This window comes from Hemiscyllium ocellatum, chromosome 5, assembly GCF_020745735.1.
Source record: "Hemiscyllium ocellatum isolate sHemOce1 chromosome 5, sHemOce1.pat.X.cur, whole genome shotgun sequence".
NCBI classification, from domain to species: Eukaryota; Metazoa; Chordata; class Chondrichthyes; order Orectolobiformes; family Hemiscylliidae; genus Hemiscyllium; species Hemiscyllium ocellatum.
Window position 1 is genome coordinate 81,577,165 of NC_083405.1, and position 14,802 is coordinate 81,591,966.

A 14,802-nucleotide genomic window follows, 5' to 3' on the forward strand; every position below is an offset into this window, starting at 1 on the left:
GGTGTTTGATGGAATATCCCTTGCTTGTCTTTATGGGTGCAGCTCCAACAAAACTAAAGAAGTTTGACATCATCCAGGACAAAGCAGCCTGCCTGGTTAGCACTACACCTATGAGCATCCATTCCCCCCACCACCGACACTCAGCAGCAGCAGTGTGTACTATCTACGAGCTGCACTGCAGAAATTCACCAAATATCCTCAGACAGTACCTTCCAAACCCACAGCCTCTTCTATCCAGAAGGACATGGCCAGCAGATATATGGGAACACCACCGCCTTCAAATTCCCCTCCAAGCTACTCACCATCCTGACATGGAAATATATCACTGTTCAATCACTATCACTCGGCCAAAATCCTGGAATTCCCTCCTTAATGGCATTATGGGTCAACTCAACAGATGGACTGCAGCGGTTCAAGAAGGCAGCTCACCACCACCTTCTCAAGGGCAACTAAGGACAGGCAATAAATGCTGGCCAGCCAGAGATGCCCATCCTTACAAATGAATAGAAAAAACACCTTTGGTAAAATATCTGGGGTGGCAGGAAGAGACTTTTTAACAGAGGCTGCATTCTATCATTTTAAGATCATTTTTGCTCCCAATTTTCCACTGGCACTAACCATTACTATAGTCATCATCCTGCCCACTACTGAGCCCTCTCCCCTGTCACTAACCCTGCTCTCTCCATCCCATCCACACTCTGGCAGCTTCTGTCTATGTTCAGCAACTCCCTCCCTTTCTCTATAACCAGCCCCCATTCTTCAACCCCACCAAGCTTTCCTTCCTTTTTTGCAATTGAAAAAGGTTCAATGATGAAAAATTAGAATTTCAAACAGTAGTTCAGCAGCCAAAATAAAAATCAATAATCATGTAGGAGAAAGTGAGGACTGCAGATGCTGGAGATCAGAGTCAAGAGTGTGGTGCTGGAAAAGAACAGCAGGTCAGACAGCTTCCAAGAAATAGGAGAAACAATGTTTTGGGCATAATCCCTTCAACAGGAATTCTCCTGCTTCTTGGATGCTGCCTGACCGGCTGTGCTTTTCCAGCATCTCATTCTCGACTTATAATCATGCACAGATTCAAATTCCGTTCTGAAGTTCCTAGTTATTCTTTGCCTTGATCAGTTTAAATGATATTTTAGCTGCAACAGAATAACACAAATAAATTACAGAATAATAGAGCTGACTTTGTTGTTATCTTTTGCTGCATTGCTTACAACTCAATGAAATTGTGTATAAAGCTGATCTTTTGATGTAATGCACCTCAGTACAAACTAAGCAATTGGTAAATTTATATTAAAGATTGGTTAGTAACAGGGTCAATAGTCTTTTTATTAGTTCAAAGTAAAATAGAATTGCCAAAGATGGAATTTGGGCAATGAATGCATGAATCATTAATTTAATCAATATTGGTAAAGAAAAAAGACAAGATAACATGACAGAACCATTTTGTTGGAAGTGCAGCTTGAGGCTCTAATCTGTATTCACTCCTTAGCTAAAAGGTGGGAACTGGTAGCTTTCAAAGTTGGAAAGCTACACTCTGTCAGAACATAAGAAATAGGAGTAGGAAGAGACCATTTGCCCCCTCAAGTCAGCTCCAATATTAAACAAAATCATGGCTGATCTGCCTCAGGTCTCATCTTCTCTTTTATCCCAGGACCTCATTGTCAGCAACACCCTGGTATTTCAAAAAATGTTTAAACACTCTTTAATTCAACCTCCACAATTCTCTGGGGTAGGTAATTCCAGACAAGCACATCTTAGTTTTAAATTAATGTCCTCTTATTCTGTAACTATGTACCCTAGTTCAAGAATCTCCAATTGTAGAAATATCTTCTCAACATTAACTCTGTCAAGCCCCTTCGGAACCTTTACCTTTGAATAACATCTCCCCTCATTTTTCTAAACTCTAATGAATAAAAGCCTAATATGTTTAGCTATTCTTGAAAAAGCAACCCCTTCATCTCGGGAATCTGCTTCATGAATCATGACTGAACTGCCTCCAGTGATGTCAAGAAATAATTTTAGATGTTTGTCTAACACTGTCTGCTGTAACTTTAAGAAAACAAATAAAACTACTTCAGATCTTGACCAATTAACACAAATGGTCGTTAAAAGATCAGAACCAACAATGTTGAAGATGAAGTAAAGTTGGGAAATGGTTAGTTTACTGCTATGATAAGGAGATAGCCAATAGAATAATTATGGGAATTAAGAATGAGGATGGAACATCTAGAGTGGATCCTACTGTGATAAATGACAGAGTTAAAAACAAACTGTAACCATCTGGTCCCCTTCTCTGGAAACTGCATTGAGTGATTGCTTCATTCCTTCGCAAAAATGCTGTTTGATCATAGGATCAGAGAAACAGAAAGCACAGAAAAAGGTCATTCAGCCCATAATGACATTGATGACCAAAGAAAAGAGCTATCCAGCCTGATCATACTTGCCAGCTCCTGAGAGCTCACGGAATATGTTAAGGCATTTCAATTGCACATCAAAGTATTTTGGAAATGCAATCATAGTTTCAGTTTTTAACACCATTTCTGGAGATGAATTCCAGATGCCCAGCACACACTAGGTGAATTAAATCATTTATTAAAGTGAATCATTTGTTGTCACATGTATTCAATATAAAATACATTGAAAGGTTTATACAGTCGCCATGCATTGTCACCATAACTTCTTACAATTTCCATCCATAACTTTGCCGAGTGGAGCAAAGGTAAATTTTCAAACAAAATAAAGATAACCAGGTTAGAGGTGGGGCCTTTTTTGGATAAATCTCAGTTGGGTTGTGTTTTTGGAAGGCATGTCACTGTGAGGCCATGAAGCTCTCCTGCTGTATCTCACTAAACTTTAATTACCAATTGATTCCTTGTGGCATGTCCCACATCTGATCCCCTCCTCTTCTCACCACACACCATTCCAGAAACAACTCACTAATCCCTGACTGTCCCTTACTCCCACACCATCTTTAAAAATCCAGTTGTGCGCCTGGATAAAGACTACCAGTCTGGAGGTTCCCTGCATAATTCCTGACATTTCTCCCAGATATGGAAGACTGCAGGAAATCAGAGCCTCACTTTTCAGGCAGAGCTCTGGAGATTCTGGTGGACAGAATGGTGGAGACATGGGACTGTCTCTTTCCTGAGGACCAGCAGTGGACGCCACAAAACCAGACCAGACCGGCCTAGTCCAAGGTTGCTTCCTGGGTTAAAACAGCTTTAGCAGTCTGGAGGAAGGGTCAGCACTGTAGGAAGAAAGTCAAAATCCTTTTCCATTCTGCAAGAGTAAGTGCCACTGCCTCCTCTCCACTATGTCACACTCATTCATAGAATCATAGGTTTGCAGTACAGAAAGAGGTCATTGGATCTCATTGGATCTGTATCAGCTCATGATAGAGCTACCCAGAGAATTCCATTCTCCGGTGCTATCTCCATAGACCTATAAATTCATCACTTTCAAATATACATCCAGCTCTCTTTTGAGACCTCCTATGGAATCCACTTCCATCAATCTCTCAATTAGCTCATTCCAAAAGCTAACAACTCACTGAGTAAATAAATTTCTCCTCATTTAATTCCACCTCTCCTGCTGACAATCTTGAAATTCTGACAAACCTGTTTCCCAGTGGAAACAGAATATGCTACTTTACCCTGTCAACATTTTTCCTAAGTTTGAACATTTAAGGAAGGTCACCACTTAATCTTCTCCACTCCAAGGAGAATAACCTCAATTTCTCTCATCTTTCCTGGTATCTAAAATTCATCATTGCAGGTAACAATCTCATTAATTTCCTTTGAACTCTCTCCAGAGTGTTAACATCCTTCCATAAATGGTGCCCAGAACTGAACAAAATACTGCACATGTAGTCTGACCAATGATTTGTAGAGGTCTAGCATCAGTTCCTTGTTTTATGTTGTGGTGGTACTATGCCCATAAGAGGTGTATTTTGTTTGTTATTTTTGAAGAGTGGTTTTAAGGCAGAGGTGCAGAGCTATCATAAAATGAACAGCTTGTGTGGTCTTGGATTTTTCTTTTGAAGTAGGAACAATAGAAGCAGCCTGAATGGGTGGGTCAAACTCCCACAGAACTAGGATTTTTAGTTTTAGCTTTCAGCAGTTGTTGCTGGGGTCTCAGCAGGGTTGGAAGTTTATCTCAGAGATTTATCTTGGTGTGGTTTACTGCTGCTGGAGTTACATGTGAGCCAATCTGGTTTTCTGAATTTGCCTTTGTCAAGAGTGTGTTTATGTGATGTTACTGTATTGAAGCAGTTAATTATTAATGCTCTTTCTATTCTTTTGTTAGAGTTATAGCTAAGCCAATTATTTTCTTTTGTCTTTTCTTTCCTTGTAGTTTAACTACAACATTTGAATGAATTGTGTTTTTCTTAACGTTGAGTAGTTGAACAATTATTGAATTGCATCTGGAAAGCAACACCTTACATTTACCTTTAAAATAAGAAAATGTTAGGGTCTAGACTATCTTCTGAACATTTTGAGGAGGGATTTAGTCAGCTCCATAACAATACTCAATTCTTCTATTTTTAGGATCCCATAAGCCTTATTTATAACTGTTTCAATTTGCCTGGTTACCTTCAGAGAATATGCACATGAACACCCACTGCCCCGAACTCCCTTCAAAGTTGTACCATTGAGCCTGTATTTCTTCCACCAAAATGCATTGCCTCACATTTCTCTGCATTGAATTTCATCTACCAGGTGTTGGCCCATTTGGCCAAATTGTCAAAGTCCCTCTGAAACTGCTCAGCACCATCCTCACAATTCACTAATCTCCCAAATTAGTATCATCTGCAAATTTAGAAGTTTTGCCCCAATACACATGCCCAAAATGTGTATATAAATCAAAAAAGCAAAAGTCCCAACACCGATCCCTGGGGAACAAAACTTTCAACTTATCTCCAGTCTGAGAAATGCCCATTTATATCTAACCCCATTTCCTATCTTGCAGCCAATTTCTAATCCCTGCTGCCAAGGACCCACCAATCCCAAACATTTCTACCTTAATAACCAACCTGCTTTGTGGCAGTGTATTAAATGCTTTCTGAAGTTCAAAATATACATCTACAATATTACTCTCATCTGCTGCCTGGATCATCTTATTAAAGAACTCAATTAAATTTGTTGGATTTAACCTGCCCTTGATAAAGCCACATTGAATATCTGGTATTAACTTATTTTTCTCTAACTGTACACTTACCTTCGCCCATATTATATAAGTTTCCCTGTTACTGCAGCCATCTCCCACCAAGTTTATGCCTCATCATCCCACTATCGCCTGTAACATCCCCCTTTATTTGAGGCCAACTGACAACTATGACAAGCTTCCTGGTCTGCACTAAATGACAAGGCAAGATAGCAGTAATATTGAGTCTGATATCGCTGGCTGAGGGGCATAGTGCATGACACAGCTTAGTTGCGTCCCCAGGGTACGTAAGGAAGTCATCCTAGAAATAATGGATGCACCGATTATAATCTTTTAAGATTCTATAGATGCTGCAAATATTCCACTGGATTGAAGAGTGGCTAATGTAACTTGGCAATTTAAAAAGAAGGTGGACAGAAAGCAAGGAAATTGAGACGAGTTAGCCTGATAACTGCAGTGGGGAAAATCTAGAGTCCATTGTAAAAACATTAATAGGGTAAAAAATGAGGTCTGCAGATGCTGGAGATCACAGCTGAAAATGTGTTGCTGGTTAAAGCACAGCAGGTTAGGCAGCATCCAAGGAATAGGAAATTCGACGTTTCTGGCATAAGCCCTTCATCAGGAATGAGGAGAGTGTGCCAGGCAGGCTAAGATAAAAGGTAGGGAGGAAGGACTTGGGGGAGGGGCGATGGAGATGTGATAGGTGGAAGGAGGTCAAGGTGAGGGTGATAGGCCGGAGTGGGGTGGGGGCGGAGAGGTCAGGATGAAGATTGCAGGTTAGGAGGGCGGTGCTGAGTTGAGGGAACCGACTGAGACAAGGTGGGGGGAGGGGAAATGAGGAAACTGGAGAAATCTGAGTTCATTCCTTGTGGTTGGAGGATTCCCAGGCGGAAGATGAGGCGCTCCTCCTCCAGCCGTCGTGTTGTTATGTTCTGCCGGTGGAGGAGTCCAAGGACCTGCATGTCCTCGGTGGAGTGGGAGGGAGAGTTAAAGTGTTGAGCCACGGGGTGGTTGGGTTGGTTGGTCCGGGCGTCCCAGAGGTGTTCTCTGAAGCGTTCCGCAAGAAAGCGGCCCGTCTCCCCAATATAGAGGAGGCCACATCGGGTGCAGCGGATGCAATAGATGATGTGTGTAGAGGTACAGGTGAACTTGTGGCGGATATGGAAGGATCCCTTGGGGCCTTGGAGGGAAGTGAGGGAGGAGGTGTGGGCGCAAGTTTTACATTTCCTGCGGTTGCAGGGGAAGGTGCCGGGAGTGGAGGTTGGGTTGGTGGGTGGTGTGGACCTGACGAGGGAGTCACGAAGGGAGTGGTCTTTGCGGAATGCTGATAGGGGAGAGGAGGGAAATATATCCCTGGTGGTGGGGTCCGTTTGGAGTTGGCGGAAATGACGGCGGATGATACGCTGTATACGGAGGTTGTTGGGGTGGTAGGTGAGAACCAGTGGGGTTCTGTCTTGGTGGCGGTTGGAGGAGCGGGGCTCAAGGGCAGAGGAGCGGGAAGTGGAGGAGATGCGGTGGAGGGCATCGTCGATCACGTCTGGGGGGAATCTGCGGTCCTTGAAGAAGGAGGCCATCTGGGCTGTGCGGTGTTGGAACTGGTCCTCCTGGGAGCAGATGCGGCGGAGATGAAGGAATTGGGAATATGGGATGGAGTTTTTACAGGGGGCAGGGTGGGAGGAGGTGTAGTCCAGGTAGTTGTGGGAGTCAGTCGGTTTATAGTAGATGTCTGTGTTGAGTCAGTCGCCTGAGATAGAAATGGAAAGGTCTAGGAAGGGGAGGGAGGAGTCTGAGACAGTCTAGGTGAATTTGAGGTCGGGATGGAAGGTGTTAGTAAAGTTGATGAACTGTTCAACCTCCTCGTGGGAGCACGAGGCAGCGCCGATACAGTCATCGATGTAGCGGAGGAAAAGGTGGGGGGTGGTGCCAGTGTAGTTGCAGAAGATGGACTGTTCCACATATCCTACGAAGAGACAGGCATAGCTGGGGCCCATGCGGGTGCCTATGGCAACTCCTTTAGTTTGAAGGAAGTGGGAGGATTGAAAAGAGAAGTTATTCAGGGTGAGGACCAGTTCAGTCAGTCGAAGGAGGGTGTCAGTGGAAGGGTACTGGTTGGTGCGGCGGGAAAGGAAGAAGCGGAGGGCTTTGAGTCCTTCGTGATGGGGGATGGAGGTGTACAGGGACTGGATGTCCATCGTGAAAATAAGGCGTTGGGGACCGGGGAAGCGAAAATCCTGGAGGAGGTGGAGGGCGTGGGTGGTGTCTGGAGGAGGTGGAGGGCGTGGGTGGTGCCTGGAGGAGGTGGAGGGCGTGGGTGGTGCCTGGAGGAGGTGGAGGGCGTGGGTGGTGAAAAACATTAATACCAAGGCACAGGGAAAACAGTGACAGGATTGGACAAAGTCAGAAGCTCATTGACACCTACTTCCTATAGATGAGAGTTGAGTGCAGCAGACCATTGTGGACTGTAACATTGTTTGGATATGATGCCTAAATCTGGTTGGCATTGAAAGGTGTAGACCAGCCTCTGTTGGCTTTATTTCTGTTGTCTTTTCCAAAATAAACATTCATGTTTTTGTTTTTGTTTATATTTACCTGCTTGTTGCCTATATGTGATGCTTCCCCGTTGTACAATTACACTTACAGGTCTACAGTGAGCATCAAGGACAGACTAATGCTGATTAAGAGGGTATTCAGACAGGATGTAGCTGCGGAGAGATAACATGTGTAGCGCCCTGGATAAACTTACTCATTCTGGGTAAGAGAATGGGTTTATTTGTGCGAGAGAATATCAGCCATGTACCTTATGAAGCATGGCTTTATGGCTGCTAGTGAAGGGCAATGCCATATTGCCAATGCTTTTTCAGGTGAGCAGCAGCCTTTTAAAGATGGTCCTGGTGCAAGGAATGTCAGTCTTCAGGCAGAATCTACCGAGTGTTGAGTTATTATGGAAATAACAAGTAATTAGATGGGTGTGGGGAGATATCGCATCTAAGTGACATCATAGAACTGTGGTAGGTAATTGATGCAATGAATTTAGTAAGAAAGATAAGAAAATTGACTAGGCAGCACAGCAATGAATTCTTTAAAAAAACTCTACATAATTGGGATGTAGCCAAAGAAATGTAAGATTCATCTCCATTGTCAATTTCCCCATTCCTCAAACATTCGTATTCATCTGTCATATTTAATCTTAGCAGGCACGATTGACGAGACATTTTTCAACATATCAACTTTAAAATTATTGCCCTTGTCTACAAATCTCCCCATAGCCTTGTTCAATCTTGTCTTTGAAACCTCATCTATTTCTGTATTATTGGTTACATGTTCAATTACAACCAAGCTCTCTCAGGCATGGTCCATTGTGCAGTCCCTTTCCCCTGTGCTCTACTGTGAGTGTCAAAGCCAACATCTAATTCATCCGATATCCAGGAAAGCTTCACAAAAGCTTCTCCATCGCACAGCCATGTTCCCACCAATTTGTCTTGTTTCATCTCTCCCCACATTCAACAACTTCAAATCCTCTCACCATGAAGGCTAAGATACCAGTTGCCTTCTTTGCCGCCTACTACACCTTCATGTTTATTTTAAGTGACTGGTGTACAAGGCCGCCCAGCTCTCATTGCATCTCCCACTTTCCCATTCAGATAATAATCTGCTTCCCTGTTTTTGCCACCAAAGTGGATCATTTCACTTCATCTGCCATGCATTTGCCAATTCACACGTTTTTAAAAACACAATAAAACATCCCTGCATCCTCTTTACGGTTCATCCTCGCATCCAGCTTTGTATTAGCTGCAACCTTGGAAATGTTGTATTTATTCCCTTATCCAGATCCCTCCACATCTGCTCCAGTAAGCAAGATGGCGGTGACAGAGTAGGCAGGATTTGGCTCCTGAGCGTGGGGCTCATCCGCTCCTGGGTACCATGGAGAAGTCAACATGGAGATGATACATGCACCGCAGCTGGCCACCTCCACACACTTTTCTTCACTTTTTTCACATTCATTTTCTCGTTACCATTACCTTTCAATGAGCTCAGTCTCCACAGGAACAACAGCGGAAATAGGCAGCATTGGTACCTGGATCTAAGACCACACAGAGTCATAGAGTCATAGAGATGTACAGCATGGAAACAGACCCTTTGGTCCAACTAGTCCGTGCTGACCAGATATCCCAATTCAATCTATTCCTACCTGCCAGCACCCGGCCCATATCCCTTCAAACACTTCCTATTCATATACCCATCCAAATGCCTTTTAAATGTTGTAATTGTACCCGCCTCCACCACATCCTCTGGCAGCTCATTCCATTCACGTACCACCATCTGTGTGAAAACGTTGCCCCGTAGGTCTCTTTTATATCTTTCCCTTCTCACCCTAAACCTATGCTCTCTAGTTCTGGACTCTCTGATCCCAGGGAAAAGACTTTGCCTGTTTATCCTATCCATGTCCCTCATAATTTTGTAAACCTCTATATGGTCACCCCTCAGCCTCCGACGCTCCAAGGAAAACAGCCCCAGCCTGTTCAACCTTTCCCTATAGCTCAAATCCCTCAACCCTGGCAACATCCTTGTAAATCTTTTCTGGACCCTTTCAAGTTTCACAACGTCTTTCCAATAGGAAGGAGACCAGAATTGCATGCAATATTCTAACAGTGGCCTAACCAATGTCCTGTACAGCCGCAGCATGGCCTCTCAACTCCTGAACTCAATGCTCTGACCAACAAAGCAAAGCATACCAAACACCGCCTTCACTATGCTATCTACCTGTGACTCCACTTTCAAGGAGCTATGAACCTGTACTCCAAGGTCTCTTTGTTCAGCAGCACTCCCTAGGACCTGACCATTAAGTGTACGAGTCCTGCTAACATTTGCTTTCCCAAAATGCAGCACCACACATTTATCTGAATTAAACTCCATCTGCCACTTATCGGCCCATTGGCCCATCTGGTCAAGATCCTGGTGTAACCTGAGGTAACCCTCTTCACTGTCCACTACACCTCCAATTTTAGTGTCATCTGCAAACTTACTAACCGTACCTGTTATGGTCGCTTCCAAATCATTTATGCAAATGACAAAAAGTAAAGGACCCAGCACCAATCCTTGTGGCACTCCACTGGTCACAGGCCTCCAGTCTGAAAAACAACCCTCCACCACCACTCTCTGTCTTCTACCTTTGAGCCAGTTCTGTATCCAAATGGCTATTTCTCCCTGTATTCCATGAGATCTAACCTTGGTGACCAGTCTCCCATGGGAAACCTTGTTGAATGCCTTACTGAAGTCCATATAGATCACATCTACCATTGTGAACCACCGGATGAAGGAGCAGTACTCTGAAAACTATTGCTTCCAAATAAAACGGTTAGACTATAACTTGGTGTTGTGTGCTATTTAACTTAATACCGGACAGTCAACATGGTTTTTCTAGCGCAGGTCATGACTAATAAATTTAATTCAGTTCTTTGACGAGGTGACACAGACAGTAGATAAGGGTAGTGTTGTGGATGTTGTATACTTGAACTTTCAGAAAGCATGTGTTATGGTGCCACATGGCAAGTTGGTTAGTAAACTAGAAATGTTTCGGATTGATTGGTGCTTGGCAGCATGGGTTAGATGTTGGCTGAAAGATAAGAAATAGTGGGTAGATATGGATAGGCATTTCTCAGACTGGAGGCAAGTTGAAAGTTGTGTTCCCCAGGGATCAGTGCTAGGATCCTTGCTTTTTCTGGTTTATATAAATGATTTGAAGATGAGCATTAAGGACAATATGTCTGAATTTGCAGATGATACTAAGCTAGGAGAATAGTGAATTTAGAGGTTTCATGCAGAGAAGTGCAAGGTAATGCAGTTAGATAGAAGAAACTTGGAGATACAATACAGGCTCAATGGCATAACTTTGAGGGAAGTACAGGAGCAGAGGGTCATGGTGCTCATGCACATAATTCTCTGAAAGTGGCCAGGCAAGCTGAAAGAATTGATAAGAAGGCTTATAGAAACATAGAAAATAGGTGCAAGAGTAGACCATTTGACCCTTCTAGCCTGCACCACCATTCAGTACGATCATGGCTGATCATGCAATCTCAGTATTCCATTCCCGTGCTCTCCCCTACCCCTTGGTCCTTTTAGCCACAAGGGCCAAGTCCAGCTCCATCTTGAATATATCTAATGAACTGGCCCCAATGGCTTCCTGTAGGAGACAATTCCACAGGTTCACAACTCTCTGAATGAAGAAATTCTTCCTCATCTCAGTCTTAAATGGCCTACCCTTATTCTTAGACCGTGACACCTAGTTGTGGACTTCGCCAACATTGGGGATGTTTTTCCCACATCTAACCTGTCCATTCCCATCAAGGTTTTATGTGTTTCTCTGAGATCGCCCCTCAATCTTCTAAATTCTAGCAAATACAAGCCCAGTTGACTCAAGCTTTCCTCATATGTCAGTTATAGGATCTTTGGGTTTATAAATAGAGGCATAAGAGTATAAAGGCAAGGAAGTGATGCTAGAACTCTACAAGTCATTGATCAGACCATGTTTGGCGTATGGTGTACAGTTCTGTGTACGTTATTTAAGAAAGAACGTTGGGTTCAATTCCCGCCTCAGGCGACTGTCTGTGTGGAGTTTGCACGTTCTCCCCGTGTCTGCGTGGGTTTCCTCCGGGTGCTCCGGTTTCCTCCCACAGTCCAAAGATGTGCGGGTCAGGTGAATTGGCCATGCTAAATTGCCCATAGTGTTAGGTAAGGGGTATATGTAGGGGTATGGGTGGGTTGCGCTTCGGCGGGTCGGTGTGGACTTGTTGGGCCGAAGGGCCTGTTTCCACACTGTAAGTAATCTAAAAAAAAACGTTGAAGGCCTGGAGAGATTACAAAGGGGATTTACTAGATTGATACCAGAAATGAAGGGTTTTATAAACTAGGGATAATTAGAGAAATCGAGCTTATTTTCCTTGGAACAGAGAAGATGAACTGGTGACCATATTGAGGTTTCAAGATTATGGGCGACATTGACAGGGTAAAGAAGGATATTTTGTTTCCACTAGTTGGTATGGCAGTAACTAGGGGTCACAACTTTAAAAGTATCTGCAATAGAGTCAGAAGTGAGATAAGGAGAAAATTAGGAGAGAGTTGCTACGATTTGGAATGTAATGCCTTTGAGAGTGGTGGAGGCAGATTCCATAGTAAGCTCTAAAGGAGAGCTGGATATTTATTTGAAAGTGATGAATTTAGTGGGCTACAGAGTCAGAACTGGAGAATGGGATTAGCTGAATAGCTCTTTCGGGGGCTGATACTAACATGACGGGTTGAATCACCTCCTTCCATACTGTAACATTTTATGATGTTCAGCATTATTAATCTCAATGACCCGCCCTGTTACCTCATCAACAAACTTCAGCTCATTGGTTAGATACAATGTGCCTTGAACCAATCAATGCTAGCTTTCCTTAATTAAGCTGCATAAATCCAAATTACTGCATTTTGCACCAATTTTTCAGGTGGAGGTTTGTCCCTGCAGCCATGTCAGGTTTGGTGGTGTGGCATTAGTCAGGCAGGAGCGTGGAGGACCTGCCACTCTCCCACCTCCACTCCAATTAAGCCCATGAGAAGAAATCCTAAGGACAGTTATTCAATTCCATTGCCAATTGAGGCCTTTAATTAGCCAATTAACCCATTCTTGAAGGCCTCATCCCTCTGCCCCTGGTATTAATCCAGCAAATCGGGGGCTCATCATGCAGGAAGTCCAACAAAGTCACACTGTCTATGTGAGGGACCCAGCATTGATAAGAGGTGACCTTTTGACTGAAAGTTTTATTTCGTGATGGGTGAGATATAGTCAGGTGGCCAGTAGCAGAAATCGCTACTAGACAGTTTAAGAGCTAAAATCAAGCATGCTGGGAATTTTGGTCAAACTAGTTTCAGTTGTGTCCTCAGTTAAAACTGCAGCCAGGACATGTTGTGACCTGGGGTTTCCTGTGCTGATCAAATAAGCTAAGTGATATGGTGATATACTAGCACTGTATTACCTTAAATGGAACATGGAATATCACAGTTTATGTTATATAAATAGATTAGATTCTCTACAGTGTGGAAACAGGCCCTTCAGCCCAACAAATCCACATCAACCCTCCAAGGAGTAATCCACTCACACCCATATCCCTCTGACTAATGCACCTAACACTATGGTCAATTTGGCATGGCCAATTCACCTGACTTGCACATCTTTGGACTGTGGGATGAAAAGTAAAAAATGAGGTCTGCAGATGCTGGAGATCACAGCTGCAAATGTGTTGCTGGTCAAAGCACAGCAGGTTAGGCAGCATCTCAGGAATAGAGAATTCGACGTTTCGAGCATAAGCCCTTCATCAGGAATAAGAGAGAGAGAGCCAAGCCGGCTGAGATAAAAGGTAGGGAGGAGGGACTAGGGGGAGGGGCGATGGAGGTGGGATAGGTGGAAGGAGGTCAAGGTGAGGGTGATAGGCCGGAGTGGGGTGGGGGCGGAGAGGTCAGGAAGAGGATTGCAGGTTAGGAGGGCGGTGCTGAGTTGAGGGAACCGACTGAGACAAGGTGGGGGGAGGGGAAATGAGGAAGCTGGAGAAATCTGAATTCATACCTTGTGGTTGGAGGGTTCCCAGGCGGAAGATGAGGCGCTCCTCCTCCAGCCGTCGTGTAGTTGTGTTCTGCCGGTGGTGAAAGCAGAGCACCCGGAGGAAACCCATGCAGACACATGGAGAATGTGCAAACTCCACACGGACAGTCAGCTGGTGCTGTGAGGCAACAATGCTAACCACTGAGCCACGCCAATATATTGGAATTGTTTACTAGTAAACTCCATTGGCTGGGATTGATCAGGCTTTGATCAATTCATTGGCTGAGTTCCAGAGATCTTTCTGGAAATGGAGCACACTTTCAGGTAAGTTAAAAGGGACCTAAGGGGAAACTTTGTCACGCAGAGAGTGGTGTGTGTATGAAATGAGCTGCCAGAGGAAATGATAGATGCTGGTACACTTGCAGCATTTAAAAGACATCTGGATGGGTATATGAATGGGAAGGGTTTAGAGGGATATGGGCCAAGTGCTGGCAAATGGAACTAGATTAGCATCTTTACAGTGTATTCAACAAGAACCTGTACCCAATGAACACAGACCACTGATTTCTCAGCAACAAACCCAAACAAGCAGACAAAACACAGCCAGAAACCTTAGCCACTCTCCCAGACATCAAAGATGTCTCAGAAATGATTGCCAGACCCCTTGGCATTATGGTAGCCCACAAACCGGCCAACACACTAAAACAGCAGCTAATGAACTTGAAAGACCCTATATAGACCACAAGCAAAACTAATGTCATTTACAAAATGCCATGCAAGGACTGTAACAAACACTACATTAGACAAACATGCAGAAAACTAGTCACCAGGATACATGAACATCAGCCAGCCAGAGAAAGACATGATCCCCTCTCACTAGTATCCTTACATACAGATGAAGACGGACATCACTTTGACTAGGACAACACACCCATTCTAGGAAAAGCCAAACAGAGACACGTGAGAATTCCTAGAAGCATGGCATTCCAACCAGAACTCTATCAATAAACACATTGACTTGGATCCCATTTACCACCCCCTGAGAGAAAAAAAACAGGAAA